Source organism: Xenopus laevis, chromosome 3S (genome assembly GCF_017654675.1).
Source record: "Xenopus laevis strain J_2021 chromosome 3S, Xenopus_laevis_v10.1, whole genome shotgun sequence".
In the NCBI taxonomy this organism is placed as follows: domain Eukaryota; kingdom Metazoa; phylum Chordata; class Amphibia; order Anura; family Pipidae; genus Xenopus; species Xenopus laevis.
In genome coordinates this window covers 66,412,457-66,429,674 of record NC_054376.1, presented here as the reverse complement: position 1 = coordinate 66,429,674, position 17,218 = coordinate 66,412,457, and positions in this window count along the sequence as shown.

The window sequence follows — 17,218 nt, the reverse complement described above, 5'->3', positions numbered from 1 at the left end:
TCCTGCTTCTTAACTTGTTTTTATAGATTTTGTAAGCAGCCCATCAAAGCCTGGGCTTCTCCCTTCCTTACTTTCTGTAGCAAAAGACTAAGAAGCCTGGGAGAAGTGGAAGGGCAGAAATATATATATATATATATATATATATAGTCTTATAAGGTGCACTCTTAACCAACCACAACAACCTGCCTGGGTGCTAGGTCAACACCATAATGTATACATTACTAAAAATAACCACACTCCAAGGACTTCTCAAGTTAAAAACACACAACATTTATATATATATATATATATATATATAGCGTAGTTAAGAAGCACTCACGGGTATTGTGAATAAAGGCTTTTATTGGAGTATTACAATCTACCCCACATCAACGCGTTTCGGTTCTCTCTGAACCGTCGTCAGGATGTATATATATATATATACCCACACACACACACACAGGTATGGGACCTGTTTTATTGTTAATTTTCTTAATTTTGATTGTAATACTTTAAATTTATTAGAAAATCATGTGCTTCCAATAAGGATTAATTATATCTTTTTGATTAAGTACTAGGTACTTATGAGTCTATGGGAGATGACCATTATTGGAGTTTTCTGTATAACGGGTTTATGGATAATGGATTCCGATTCCTATCATCCCTCTCTTTCATTCTCTTTGTCCTCATGAAAAATGAATTCCATTCCCTTTCTTCCTGCATTCCCCCTTCTCCAGATTGACCCCACATTCTTTCTATCCCAGGTTCTTTTCTCCTCCCTCCTATCTCTGCTTCAAGCCCTTAAGGGAAAACTATACCCCGGAACAATGTAGGTCTCTATAAAAAAAATATTGCATAAAACAGTGTAAAACCTTGCTTCATGTAATTAAACCATTTTCATAATAATATCCTTTTTTAGTAGTATGTACCATTGGTTAATCCTAAACAGAAAATTGTCATTTTAAAAAATAAGGGCCACCCCCTGGGATCGTAGGATTCATGGTGCACAAACAAATCAAACACGTTAGGTCACATGAGCCAATTAAAAGGCATAGTTCTGTCTTTTGCTTTCACACTTCTTCCTGTTACAGTTACAGTTGTAGTATTTCTGGTCAGGTGATCTCTGAGGCAGCACAGAGACCATCACGAAATGGTGGTTAAAGGCAAGAGATGTAAAAGGGCAATATTTACTCAAATATATATTCCAGTTTGGTAAGATTCTTTAATATGCCATTTTGTCATTGTGTCATTTTGGGGGTAAAGTTTTCCTTTAACCCTTTTTCTTCTCATGCCCTTTATTGTTACTCTTTTGAAAGACTCATTTAGAAACTCTAAGCAAATTTGCACCTGGGCCCGAGGCATATCTACAGGGGAGGAAGCAGTGAATGCAATGCCCCCATAGGTCCTACCAGAGTCTTTTACCACGATACAAGGAGATCTAATGGCAAGAGCATCACACTGAGGGGGCAAAAGTGCTGCTTTTGCCACAGGGCCTATAGTCCCCTAGTTACGCCACTAACCTAAGCAGTAACCCTTAACAACCAATCAGCAATTAGCATGTAGGACAATGAAATCAAAAAGCAAAAAATTGAGTGGTTGTTGGTTCATGCCTAGGTGCAGATTTGCCAGGGTTTATAATTAGGGTTGCCATCTTTTTATAACCCCAATACGGCATTAGGGCTGGGAGGCAAGAAGTGATGTAATTTGAGGACAGGGTTATGATATATCAGGGCGGGAAAGGATGGAAGGAGCTGGAAAGTGGGCAGGGAAATGTGCAGGGCTGCAGCTAACAGACTTGCAGTGGAAGGGATAAGAATTTATATGCAACTACATTGTTGGTGTATTTGTAATATTGGTCATTTACTGCTGGGCCAGTTAAATAACGGCGAGGTGGCAAACATATTTATAATTATAAATAAACATTAGTGTGTCTCCATCTTTCCCCTGCTGCATTTTTTATTTTTTGTTTAATAAGAAATGGGTCCAAGAAATTGCATCAATCATTTCCTTGTGTGTTTGTTTTTCTTTTGGAAATAATGTAAGCCAGTGCACATATGCATCAAATTCCTCTAATACTGTAACACAGCAAATAACTTTCAAAATAAGCCCTCTACAAAACTACACAAATTGAGAATTTCACCATGTCAGGCCATGGTTGAAAATATGGTGTCTGGTTATATGTGTGTTTCTTGTTCTGCAATCCAAAAATGAAAATGTAAGATATTATAGCGTATGATAATTCTAAGAAGGCTAAAATAATCCTGGACAATGCTAAAATGTAAACTAAAGGTATGGTATCTGTTATCCAGAGACCCATTATCCAGGATACTCCAAATTACGGAAAGGCTGTCTCCCATAGACTCCATTATAATAAAATAATCGGAATTTTTAAAAATAATTTCCATTTTCTCTGTAATAATAAAACAGTACCTTGCACTTGATCCAAACTAAGATATAATTAATCCTTATTGGAAACATAACCATAACTATTGGGTTTATTTAATGGTTACATTATTTTCTAGTAAATGGTAAGGTATGGTGATCTACATCATGGAAAGATCCGTTATCTGGAAAACCCCCAGGCTTTCTGGATAACACGTCCTGTACTTGTATTACTGTTTTTCTCTTTCAAAAGAGGTAGAAGTATTAGGTATTGGGGACATCAAAAAGGTGCTACTGAAACACATTGAACACCAAGCTAGACACATATTATGTGCTGTTGCATAATCCTAAATAAATAAAACTGCCATTTTAAGTACTAATATGGCTGTAAGGGCTTATAGATAATTTGGTTGTAAATATTGTGAATTTTATCCATCATTGCATGTATTTCTTAGTGGTATTAAATATTTAAAACTTTTAAAAGAAGATATATTACCAATACCTACCCTTTCTGTCTGGAAAGCAATATCAGGAACAATTCATATTTGATTGTGATATAATCATATAGTGTATTGTATTTTAAGTGCTAATCAATTGGCATACATAATAAATAAATCCACAATACCGTATGTATAGCGCCTGCAGTTTTTTGTAATGTATCAGTTGGTCTAGATCACCATTTGACTGGTGCATATACAATATACCTATTGAGGCTAGGTTTTATATTAATTAAATATACATTGCAAAAATACAAAATGCTGAGTTTTATTTTTCCTCATGCAGCCAGGCATGGGGGTCTGGTCACATTTAAAGAGTACCACCTTCTTATATCCCAGATGTCATCTATCACTGTTAGATCATTTTTTGCCAGTAAAACAGTGCTGAATCTGTTTTTGCCCTTTGATACTTATTCATTTCAGTGAACATTTAGTTATGTATACACACATTGTTGTCATTGTTTTTTCCCAGTAAGCACTATATTTTCAAAGATACAATTAAAATGTAGAAGCCCATGCAAAAAAAAAGAAAAAAATACCAGAATGCTTAAAAAACCCTCTACTTTTTGACATTTTAACAAAGCTAAAAGTAACTAATGTGTGAAAGATGCCATTTTGGTGCATGTCTCATTGTGGGGTTCTCACTCTTCTTTTATTAACATCGAAGATTAAGTACAGAAAAAAACTTGCCCATGCGCATTGGACTCCAGTGCTAGAAGAAGTGACATCATTGGAAGTAAAGATGGTGGCCACAATCTGTTAGAAATGGTGCTGACTTCTGGTGGAAATAACTGGGGTAATATTTATTTATATAAAATAATATGGATATATTAGAATAATATGTACTCATAATATCATACTGATGCCTTTCTTTCTCCATTAATCTACTTCACAGGGGCCCAACATAGCTTAATTTTCCCTGTTTAACTCAAACATTCATACAAAATCAAACAAAATAGATTTTCATTACTGACATAGGTAAAAAGTATATTCACTACAAGACCCTCCATGAATTATTCAATAACCATGGATGAATTTTTTACCTAAAAAATATTTTTAAAATGTGTCCAGCTGACCAACTGTCCCTAATGATCAGGTTAGATAACAACTCTGCCTTACCCTACACTTCTTATGTTCTTCTAGAGATATACTCCTCAACACCTGACTAATTATCTTTTTACTTAAATCCAGTTGAGACTTTGCTAGAGCTGCACCCTCTTTTCTAGAGTTCCCTCTACATTTCTTTATAGACACTTCTATCAAAATGTTTCAGCATCCCCCATATGCCACCTGCTAGAATACATACTCATTGCTGCATTCTCACTTGGCTCCTTATCTTCCCAACCCCTCATTAATCATTATTTATAATAATAACAATAACTGATATATGTTCGCAAGGGCTTGATTAGTCTTGCAACCAGTATAGAATTCAAAATAGAACACCAGAAAGATAAAATAAGAAATGTAAAATAACTATAAAACGAAAGCATCACATTCAATCTCTTTTGTGGTTTCTGGGGTCAGTGACCTCTGACAACCAAACAGCACTTCCAATTGCAATCAGGAGATAAGCAGAACAGGAACATTAAGGCTAATGGGACACAGAGCTGTGCTTAGGCTTTTCTCCATTTACATTTTTATGCAAGGGGAGAAATGCTGATGCTCTCCCATCTGTTCATGCATGTCTCTGCCCTGACAGGCATGGTGTTGTGCAAACACATCGAGTCATGGGATGCAAATGTAGATACACTAAAGTACATCTTATTGTACCATTGGCCTAATTATTCAAAAATAAAAAATGAAGAAGACCATTTGTAAACTAGCTTAGAATAAATCCATCTACATAAAGTGCCCTTATTTTCATAGAACCAGAATTTGGGCTTTTTACAAAGGCACTGAGTTTTATCTGCTGCTGACTTACATCAAAAGGTTCTCAAGCAACACATACAGTACCACAGATTGGAGCACCAGGGTTCCCCATGAACATCTCATCCATCGCCTAACTTGTGCATAGTTCAGACTCACAAATCAGGGAAAGCCAGGATGTCCTGGGAATTAAGTTGCCCTGTACTTATTGGCTGCCCTATTATTCCTCCAACAAACTTTACTGTCAGCCTTATACATTTTGTCAGATATAATTCCTCTGTCATCCACCAAATCCAGTTTTCTTTGGTAGACCACTAAATTGTGAAAAGTAATTAATTGCTGCAGAGAACATGTTTTTCTGCTCTAAGGACAAATAACAGGGACCCTTACACTAATGCTTGGCATTGTGCATGGTGATTCTAGACTTGTGTTTGACTGCTTGCACTTTTATTTCTATAGCAACAGTGTCTACTGTAATGATGCACATTGCTGCAATCTAGTAAAAGTACAAACAGGGAAAACAAACATTGTAATAAATAGAAATATACAGTTACAGGTGTGGGACCTGTTACCCAGAATGACCTGGGGTTTTCCAGATCTTTGCAATCTTTCCATAATTTGGATCTTAAACCTTTAAACCTACTAAAAAAAATCCTGTAAACATTAAACATTTTTTTTCAAAACGCATCAGTTAATAGTGCTACTCCAGCAGAATTCTGCACTGAAATCCATTTCTCAAAAGAGCAAACTGATTTTTTTTATATTCAATTTTGAAATCTGACATGGCGCTAGACATTTTGTCAATTTCCCAGCTGCCCCTGGTCATGTGACTTGTGCCTGCACTTTAGGAGAGAAATGCTTTCTGGCAGGCTGCTGTTTTTCCTTCTCAATGTAACTGAATGTGTCTCAGTGAGACATGGGTTTTTACTATTGAGTGTTGTTCTTAGATCTACCAGGCAGCTGTTATCTTGTATTAGGGAGCTGTTATCTGGTTACATTCCCATTGTTTTTTTGTTTGGCTGCTGGGGGGGGGGGAAGGGAGGGTGGGTGATATCACTCCAACTTGCAGTACAGCAGCAAAAAGTGATTGCAGTTTATCAGAGCACAAGTCACATGACTTGGGGCAGCTCGGAAATAGACAATATGTCTAGCCCCATGTCAGATTTCAAAATTGAATATAAAAAAATCTGTTTGTTCTTTTGAGAAATGGATTTCAGTGCAGAATTCTGCGGGAGCAGTCGTATTAACTGATTCATTTTGAAAAAAATGTTTTTTTCCCATGACAGTATCCCTTTAAATAATCCCAATAGGTTGGTTTGCTTCCCATAAGGATCAATTATATCTTAGTTTGGCTCAAGTACAATGTACTGTCTCATTATTACATAGAAAAAGGAAATCATTTTTAAATATATGGATTATTTGGATAAAATGGAGTCTATGCGAGATGATCTTTTCATAATTCGGAGCTTTCTGGATTTCGGGTTTCCTGGTCCCATACCTGTACTAAGGTCCATGTGCCACGTGACAAGGTGACATCGTAGGGAAACAGTCCCTGCCATAGAAAACTTACATAAACAGTCTTTCCTCCAAATAAATATTTATTGTATTGATGTTAGTTCCAAAGGCAGTCTGTAACTCAACAGTGCTGCAACTAAAGACATGCAAGTCTAGGATTCTTTTGGCCATAATTTAAGAATATAATTGGTGCTGCAATGATGTGATGGAACGTAGCTCTGTGATATTGTAGGTAAACAGAAGATGCCAAAGCAGAATCAGACTGGCCTGTTGGCAATTTTTGGCATTACATTCATAGTGGCTATGCAGTATAACTAGTGACATTTTGGAAATTAAAATGGCAATGAATTTGATTAAAGTGTTGATGATGATTATGTTCATTCATGTCCACAAGCACAGTTGCAGTCCTTGCAATCTCTCCACAGTAAGTTGTGTGTAAAACCATTTTCATTAATAGCAATTGCATGACTTTGTTCTTCTTGTATTTCTGTATCTTTGTGCTTGGTACAAATCCTTGGCTCAATTCTTCTTACCTTCTTTTCCAAATGAGGTGCTACTGCACCTATTGAGGCAGCGGAACCCTGGAGCCACTGCCACCTCCTGACCAGGCTGTAACTCCAGGGTTCCATTTGTGCCCTGTCTCAATTGGAGCAGCATACTTAATTACTAAAGTATCAGACGTAGACATCACTGACAAGGCAAACACCGATATGAAGGCTGGAAGAAGTTGAAAATATTCAGCATATCTTTACCTGATTAGCGATGAAAAGCATACACATTGCATCCATTTCGGCAAAATTGTGTGAAGATATTTGCCTGCATGTGTCCGCAAAGATGCCAGAATTTTGGGGAAATAGTGCATTGTGGGAAAAATGGTGATTTCACTCTGGCATAATTATAAATGGCAAATACTGAACTGATTAGGAATTGACTAATTAGCATCCTATAAAGGATGCCCTTGCAAGATGATATAGTGAATAAAGTACCCCCTCTTGTAAAATATAAGGATATTATAAGTTACCGAGGAGTTTCATGACCATATAAAAACACGAGGCCGAAGGCCGAGTGTTTTTATACAGGTCATGGAACTCCGAGGTAACTTCTAATATCCTTATATTTTGCAATTGTGGGTACTTTATTTATTATAATATACAAGTTTCAGTGAGTCATGTGACGGAAATGACATCAGAACTCACCGTTTATAACTGATGACATCAGAACTCACTGTTTATAAGGATATAATTTACAGGATATTCATGGCTTTTGTGTATTATATTCAAATACAATACCACTTTTAAATGATGCTGATGCTCTTGCATATTGCAGAGATATCATGAGTGTAAGTATATTATTTTCAAGCAGCCACTCTGTTAAAAGCAGCCACTCTGTTAAAATCATAGATCATTGCTGACTCTTTTTTGTGAGGTTTCATATACTCTGGTTCTAAGCATTCTAACATTTCCCATAACTGCTGTTGTTATTCCCTTTTTGAGGGATCCAGACGGAGCAAAATGTAAACTTCGAAGTCCATGTGCTTTTGCCAAGTTACATCAGTGCCCTTCAATGTGTTTCCTCATTGTGCAGATAAAGCAGCTTAGACAAACCCTTAGAGATTTTTCTAATTGGAGTTTTCATTTCTTTAAGCTCAATTGAATATTTTAAGACTGTTTGCCAAATATCCGGCATTTAGCCCAGCACCATCTTTCTGCAAAAATGAATTATATTTCCCTCTCTCCCTCTATCTCTCTCTCTCTCTCTCTCCATTATCTATATATTTAAGACAGAGACATTTTGTGCATATTGCTACTGAAAAATGCCTTACCCTTTAAACAAAACAGGGATTGTTTGTCCATATATTGCAATATATTTAAGCTGGCCAACTACATCAAAGTCATCCCATATGGCCAGTCCTATGCTCAATTTTCATCTGATTCATTAAGAATTCTATTGCTTCATTATACATTTTACAAAGGGACTAAGTTTTACCTGCAACTTACTAGCTGCAAGTATATTGGATGCTTTCAAGAAAAAAGATAGAAATTAAATGTTTTCATCAGGCATTTTCAATTTCCAAAAATATATATTTAAATAATTACATATATCAGTTATCGTATTACCACAAAAAAATATTTTTTCTTTTCCTGAACTATGGCTAAAACAGTACAACTGAAGTGAAAATGGAAGATGAATAGGGCCTTAATGGAAATAAGCAAACCAGATAAGCAATAAAATAAATAAAAATAACTGAAGTCTCACAGCAAACTTATTTTTTTGGTTCTGTTACACCAACAACAGTCAACATTTCTAGTTCAAAGTAATACAGCAGCTAATATTTCAGAAGTCATAAAACAAGACATTTTGAAAAGTTGTGTAACACCTATTTGGGCCACTCGGGGTTAATTCACCAGCTAGAACACTAGAGCATGGGTTACACGCAACTTACACCCAGGGCAGGGCCTTCGCTAAGTGGAAGTATTCCCTCTATGGTGTAGTGCAACTACATCCCCCCAGGCTACTGTGCACACAAAAACAACTTGGGCGCCAGGAGGTTCTTAACAATCAGGAACGGTTTATTATGCCAAAAAGGGCAAATGACCACAGGTTTCAGTACTCACGCAGGAGTTGAGGAAAGCAGCATATTGAGAGTTCACACAGATCAAAGGCAGGCTCACACAGAGAGTACACAGGCAAATGCAGTACAACCTTTCCCTCCTGGAAGTTGCCAGGAAAGCAGCTTCTACCCTACAGTCCCTCTTCACTGAGGTCCCTGACTGGAGGCAACACACAGAGCCTCTGGGAAGCTACTCCCTTACTGCAAATCCTTGTTGGAGCTTCAGCTGCTCTTTCTCTCTATCCTATCTGCCTTTCTCTCCTAGAGAGACTATGACAAGTCTGCCCTAGTATATCTGTTCCTCATTCACGGGGTTACCTGGTCCCCGACTTGGACACATGCCTTCTTCTGGGCCTATTGCACTCAGTCCCCCTGAGCACATCCAGCTGGATCAGCATCCAGAGGCAAAAGAGGAAGAGGCCACTCCCTGCACACACTATATAGGAGTGAGTCAGAGCAGTGTCATCAAATCTCTCAGCCTATCACTGTAAAGGTTATTTTGTAACAGGGATTCTACCCAATAACCCAAGGAAATGGTGAAAAGATTAACTCTATAGGGCCTGTATCCCTATAGGGCCCTACAGTTGCTTAGAAGAAGTTAGCATACTATTAATTTATAGGTGTACTTTCCCTTTTTCACAATGGAATAAAAACATATTGATTGAAAACAACTTTTTTAGTTGACTGCTTCTAAAAGTCATACATATCAAACTGCAAACACTTCTGTCTTTATTACATCTATAATACAGTGCTAGATACTATATTTATTTATTTTTAAGCTAATGACAATATATCTGTAATTCTTTGAGAACAGGCTCTGGTGTAGAATCTTCGGAAACAAACACGCTGGTTAGCCAAACATGATAAATAGTGTTCTGTAGGTAGCCAAACACAGACCTTTCCTTATTTCCTTTCACTCCCTTTATATAGCGGCTATAATTTGGTCTGAGGTCAAAGCACTTCAATGAGTTTTTGAAGCAAAACAATTCAGAATATTTCACTTGGTCTGATAAGTGCAAGATTTATTTAACTCTAAAAAATGTATTGATGGTGTTTTATATAAGAAAACAAATACAAGGGGGATCCATGCTGTGAAAGTTCATTTTAAAGTGATTATATAAATTGTATCATTGATATCATTAATAAAATGTTGTAGTTACACAATGCTTAAGGTACATATAGAACACATATCCAATGCATGGCTGATTTATGCTTACTAATGGTGGTTGTTGGTGCTGTATTTTAGTTATTTATCATTGTAAATGGCAAACTTAGTTTAAATCATTGCAAGATTTTATCCTTAAAGCCTCTCATCATTACGATATTGTGATATCAATCAACTAAAACCTTTTATTTAGTAACAGAAAACAGCAAAAGAAGCATCTACCGTATGCAGGGTTTCTGCATGATAAATGCCATTAGCAGGACCAGAAATAGAGTGTTGCAAGTGGCTGTAGGAAGGAGATCAGAGCAAAGCAAGTGATAGCAGCTTGTGTTGCTGTAGTAATTCGAGAGGAGAGCAAGTGGCAATTGTACAGGGGAAAGCTACAAAGCTTGGAGATAAGATTATAATGTATTCCTGAAGATTCTTCTTCTGACATTCAGCTGACATTAGAAAATACAAAGAGCAAGTGTCTGGAGAGCAGTGATAGGGCAATACATAGATTGTTCAGATGTGTTTGTAGATACCTCACTGGCAGTTTGCAACTAGAAACCTAAGGCTAAGGCCACACTAGGCGATAGCGCCGCGATTTGACTCGCGGCGACTTTTCGCCGCGACTTTTAAGCCGCAATCGCTGGGGAAACTTTTGCGCTGGCGTCTATGGGGAATCACGTAAAATCGCCAGCGTAAAAACACACGCGGCGATCTTTTTTCTATTGTCGCTCGAAATCGCCTAGCGAGGCAATTTCGAGCGACAGTAGAGAAAAGATCGCCGCGTGTGTTTTTACGCTGGCGATTTTACGCGATTCCCCATAGACGCCAGCGCAAAAGTTTCCCCAGCGATTGCTTAAAAGTCGCGACGAAAAGTCGCGGTGAAAAGTCGCCGCGAGTCAAATCGCGGCGCTATCGCCTAGTGTGGCCTTAGCCTAAAAATGCCCGATTACTGTTGATTTCTATGTTAGTATATAAACAGCATAAACATAACAATTTTATCAAAATAAAATGTTTTCATTTATGTTAGAGAATAGATGATTGCAAGGTGCATCACTTGAATCAGTCAAACACCATTTTAAATTGCCTATGTCTTCTTGCACTTATTTATAATTGCACTTTGCACCAATATTCTGGTTGGTCCTGCTTTGGAACATGACTTCTGAGGGGGAAGGACTTGGAGAGTAGCAAAATGGAAAACCAAACCTGGGCTTTATGGCTCCTTTTAGTCCTTCTCACCCTAACCAAGTTCGGTATTGGATGTATTGGAGTCAGTGAACAATTTTTTTTTCTGGCACAGCAAAATGCATGGGGAAATTTTAGTACAAGATTCTTGAAAAATGTCACTACTCACAGATACATGTATTTTTGTTGTAGATTCACTCTTCCCTAGTTACCAAATACAAGGTACTGTTTTATTATGACAAGAAAAAAAGGAAATTAATAAATAATACTAGATTTTCTAAAATGGAGTCTAGGGTAGATGCCTTCTCATAATTCTGAATGTTCTAGATATCTGCTTTACAGATAAGAGAATTCATGCCTCTACTACTTACATTTAGGCATGGAACTGAATGCAGAAAATATTTTATGTTCATTATTTTAATTATGTCAATTTCTGAATTCTTCTTCTTCTAATGTTAAATGGGGAACCAAATCTGGTTATAGTGAGAAAAATGGGGATCCAAATCTGGTTATGGTGAGAAGGGCTGAAAGGAGCCAAAAAGCCCTTAGTAGACAGATCTAATGTTACAATCCCACCTGTGAAACGGTCTGTACAGCTTGTCCAATACCTCCTTATACCAGGGTAAATGGATGACATTGCTCTAGGGTCAGAAGCAATCAGTGCAACCAGTCAATTTGTGTCTTGGTCACAATGCTTGTGAAAATTTTAAATGTTTAGAAAGGATAAATGTGCTTCCAAATGATCTCAAAAGTTCATGTAAAAATACATATAAAGAGTAAGTAATTGTAAGAATCAACATTATCCAGAGCAAGAAACTAAAAGTGGAGCACACAATACCATATTTAATAATATCATTATTTTTACAAGCTGAAAAAGCACTGTGTCACTTTCTGCAGTGACTTATTGGTTGAAAAGTTTTGCTTTGATCTTTAAGGCCTAGGCAGATATATAATATTAAGAGAAAACATCACAAAAAAAAACAGCTGTGTGTTCATGTTTCATGCTAAGCAAGTTCAACCAATACTTATATTAATTATTCCTTTATAGTCACTGGAAGTTGCCTTCATAAGGGAAACCATTCTGAAAGACTAGAAAATATTAATTGGACCTGTTCAATGATTAAGTTTGTACTCTATTAAATGGGTAGTTTGCATTCAAATTAACTTATAGTATGTTGTAGAGACTGATAATCTGAGACAATTTGTAATTGGCCATCATATTTTTTTGTGTTTTTTTTAATTATATAGCCATTTTGCTCATCAACTTGGAATTTCAGCAGTTATCTGTTTGCAGAAATCCAGTTTACCCTAGCAACCATGCAGTGATTTGAATGACAGATTTGAAGAAGAAAGGGAAAAGGTCTAAAAAGAATGTAAAAATAATCCAATGTAACAGTAAAATTGTAGCCTTGTTTGGCAGTGAAGTCCATTGGAAAGCTGTAGAGGCATAAGAGTAAGGCAAATACTAATCAAAACTATTAAAAACATAAGACTAATTTATAATTTGCTAAGAACAGGACATGCTTTAAAACACTAAAGCCTTGAACAGGGCTGGTACTAGGGTTGCCACCTTTACAAAAAATTTCCATCGGCCGGTGGTGTGGGCCGTGATGCAAAAGGGGCGGGCCGTGATGCAAAAGGGATGGGCTGTGATGCAAAAGGGGTGGACCGTGATGTAAAAGGGGGGGGGGAAGGTAAGTTTTGAGCAGATAGGGGCTATTATTATTATTAACATGTATTTAGCACCAACATATTCCGTAGCGCTGTAAAGTAAATGTGTTTATACAACTAAATCACATTAATTACATGCATAGAACATATGGAGTTACATACATCACAATCAATACCGGTACAAAAGGTGAGAAAGGCCCTGTGCAGAAAGATCTTACAATCTAAAGGAAAGGGAATAATACACAAGGTGTGGGAGTGGGCAAGATCAGAATTAAGTGGGTGAGAGATGTGGTACTGTATGTGGTATTGCATTTGGTAGTTAAGAGCAGGCCCGGACTGAGAATTAAAATAGGCCCTGGCATTTCAGGTACACAGAGGCCCAATCAGCCCACACAGAAGCCCACTAAATACTGACTTTCTATGGCACCTTATAGCAGTCCCTCTGGCATTTGCCAGAACCCACAGATTGCCAGTCCGGGCCTGATTAAGAGTGAGGGTAGGCTTCTCTAAATAAGTGCGTTTTAAGAGATTTCTTGAAAGCAGAACGGTTGAGAGAAAGTCGGACAGACCATGGGAGAGAATGCAAGAGGAGGGATGCAGCCCTTGCAAAGTCTTGAATGCGAGTATGTGAGGAGGTAATGAGAGAAGAATTGAGTAGCAGGTCAGTAGAGGAGTGTAGTAAGCGGTTTGGTGAGTACAGGTATAGGATCCCTTATCCGGAAACCCGATATCCAGAAAGCCACGAATTACGGAATGGCTGTCTCCCATAGACTCCATTTTATCCAAATAATCCAAAATTTTAAAAATGATTTCCTTTTTCTGTGTTATAATAAAACAGTAGTTTGTACTTGATCCCAACTAAGATATAATTAATCCTTATTGGGAACAAACCCAGCCTATTGGGTTTATTTAATGTTTAAATGAATTTCTAGTAGACTTAAGGCATGAAGACCCAAATTACGGAAAGATCCATTATCCGGAAAACCCCAGGTCCCGAGCATTCTGGATAACAGGTCCCATACCTGTATATAGAGATGAGTTCAGAGATGTAGGGTGGGGCAGAGTTATGAAGTGCTTTGAATGTCAGGGTCATTAATTTGAATTTAATTTTGGAGTAGCGGAAGCCAGTGCAGGGATTGGCAGAACGGCATGGCAGAGGAGGAGCGGTTGCTGAGGTGTATAAGCCTCACGGCAGTGTTCATTATGGACTGGAGAGGTCACAGTCTCTGGTGGGGAAGGCCAATTAAAATAGAGTTACAGTAGTCTAGACATGATATGACGAGAGAGTGAATAAGAATTTTGGCAGCATCTTGGGTGATAAATGATTGTATTTTGGATATGTTCCTTAGGTGGAAGTGACATGATTTAATAAGTGACTGGATATGAGGAGTGAATGACAGGGCAGAATCTAGGATAACCCCAAGGCACTAGGCCTGGGAGATGGGGTGATAGTGGAATTGTTAGCTATGATGGATACTTCCGGGATGTTACTGGTGTTAGTTGAGGAAAGAGAACCATTTCAGTTTTTGAGAGGTTTAATTTAAGGTAGCATTTCGACATCCATGTAGAGATAGCGGACAAGCAGGAGGAGACCCGAGTTAGGAGTTCTGGATGAGATCAGGAGAGGAGAGATAGATCCGCATATCGTCAGCATAGAGGTGGTATTGGAAACCATATGAGCTGATTAATTTGCCGAGGGAGGAAGTATAGTGGGAGAATAATAAGGGTCCCAGGACAGAGCCTTGAGGAACCCCAACAGAAAGAGGTAGGAGACACTGAAGGAACGATTGGTGAGGTAAGAAGAGAACCAGGACAGGGCTGTGTCACGAAGGCCAAGCGAATGGAGGGACTGGAGAAGGAGAGGGTGATCTACAGTGTCAAATGCAGCTGACAGATCTAGCAGTATTAGTAGTGAGAAATTTCTGTTGGCTTTAGCTGTTAAAAGGTCATTAGTTAGTCAGATCAGGGCAGTTTCAGTGGAGTGTTGTGGTTTAAAAACAGATTGTAGGAGGTCGGGCAGGTTATTGTCAGAGAGGAATGAGGTTAGTTGGTTGTAGACTGGGCGCTCAAGTAGTTTAGAGATGAAAGGATGTCTATTGATGAATCAAAACATAAAACATTAACAATACACATTTAACAATCTGAGGCAACATCAGTTAAATACACACAAATTTGTTATTGACAGTGGGATGTGTAAATGTTTTGTTTGTAAAATGTGGTCACTTAAACAAAGTTTGTGGAGCCAGTATTATTTAGTGGAAGGCACAACGAAACAAGAGAACGCACTGCAAACCAAGTAGGATCCTCATCAGTGAAAGACTGGTGCACTGATCCACGAAAAATACGAATAATGATTAAATATATATGGTCAGCTTGACAGAGCTGACAGAAGGCAGAAGAAATACCACAGCTAATGGACAGAGTATCATCTCAGAAGTAATGGAGAAACCTAATATTGCCATAATGTCACAACCCTCACCACGAAAATGCTATGTTTTTTTTAAATAAAGAATGTATTGTGTCCATTATCTTGCCACTGCAAAGTTCGGTGTGGGAGTTTGGCACAATCAGTGGTGACAGCTGTGTAATCATAAAAGGGAAGCACAGGGTTGTAAAGTAAAATCTCAGATGAACTGTATCAGCTGAAGTGTTAGGAAGGAAGAAGTCAATATGCCAAGCATGAAAAGCAAACAATCTTAACTCATATGTGGCAGCGGTGTCTTGGACACAAGATGCTTTCTCAGAAACTGCACAAAAGTGGCATTAAACAGACCTGTGCATTCAAATGCACAAAAGGAAAACGACAAATCCTGTTATATCCCAAATCTGGAATGGCTACCAAGAGGGCCTTAGAAAAATTGTGGAGAAAATATAAATCTCACCTACTACAGATGAAAATATTTGATGCAAGGTACAGGAATGGAACCTGTTATCCTGAATGCTCGGGACCTGGGGTTTTCTGGATATGGGTTCTTTCTGTAATTTGGATGCCCATACTTTAAAGGAACAGTAACATCAAAAAATTAAAGTGTTTTAAAGTAATACGAATATAATGCAGTGTTGCCGTGCACTGCTAAAACTGATGTGTTTGCTTTAGAAACACTACTATTGTTTATATAAATAAGCTGCTGTGTAGCAATGGAGGCTGTCATTGAAAAAAAAAAGGAAAAAAGGCTCCGGTTATACAGTAGATAGCAGATAAGCTCTATAGAACATAATGATGTTATCTGTTATCCACTATTTAATCTGTGCCATATAGCCTTTTTTCAATTTCCATCATTGCTACTCAGCAGCTTGTTATGAATTAACTATAGTAGTGTTTCTGAAGCAGGGCAACATCGCATGATATTTTCATCACTTTAAAACACTTTCATTTTTTTGGTGTTACTGTTCCTTTAAGTCTACTAAAAATCATTTAAGCATTAAATAAATGCAATAGGATTGTTTTGCCTCAAATATGGATTCATTATATCTTAGTTGGGATCAAATACAAGGTACTGTTTTATTATTACAGAGAAAAAGGAAATCATATAAAAAATGTTTGAATTATTTGATTAAAATGTATCTATGGCAGATGGCTTTCCCATAATTCTGAGCTTACTGGATAACAGGTCCCATACCTGTATATGTACATTTTCTGAAAACAAGGCCTTGGGAATAAAAAATGCAAAGGACAAAGCAGCTACTTTCAGAACAGAAGCAAATGTTTGCCCCACACAGTGTAGTATTTATTAAACAATAGAAAACAAGTGACTGAGGACAATGTTATGCCTCTCATGTCTCATTAAATTGTTTAAGTAGCTCAGCCCAAGTAAGAAGCGTCACCAAAGTCATAATGTTTTAGGGAATGTTATAAATTGAACTAATGAAACAATATTTGATTGTGAGGCAGGCTAGATGTTATTTGCGGCTATGTATAACTGAGGTTAGAAAGAAAGTTGGCCAACAACATGGCATGGTATTAGGAAGAAGAGATTGCTAAATTACAGTAAATATCTTTATGTAAATAATCTGTAAGAACAATTTGTGTCGTTACTGAAGAACAGCAGAAGAATAAAACCTGCAAGTAGTTACAGCAGCAATGTATTGTTGGTGGCTAAGTGGTTAACTATGCTGCCTTTCAGTTGTAGGGTACTTGGTTTAAAATGATTGTTCACCTTAAAGTACAAGAAGGCAGATTCATTGGGGGTACCAATATGTTAGACACCTTCTAATGAATCAATTACAGTTTTTTCCCCAGGCAATTGCTCCTTTTGTAAAATAAATAAACTGGCCCAGGGAAAAGCTAGCAGCACCACACATTCACTTTACAGTGGTATTTTAGGATTCTACTCTACTACTGCACATGTGTGTGTTTGA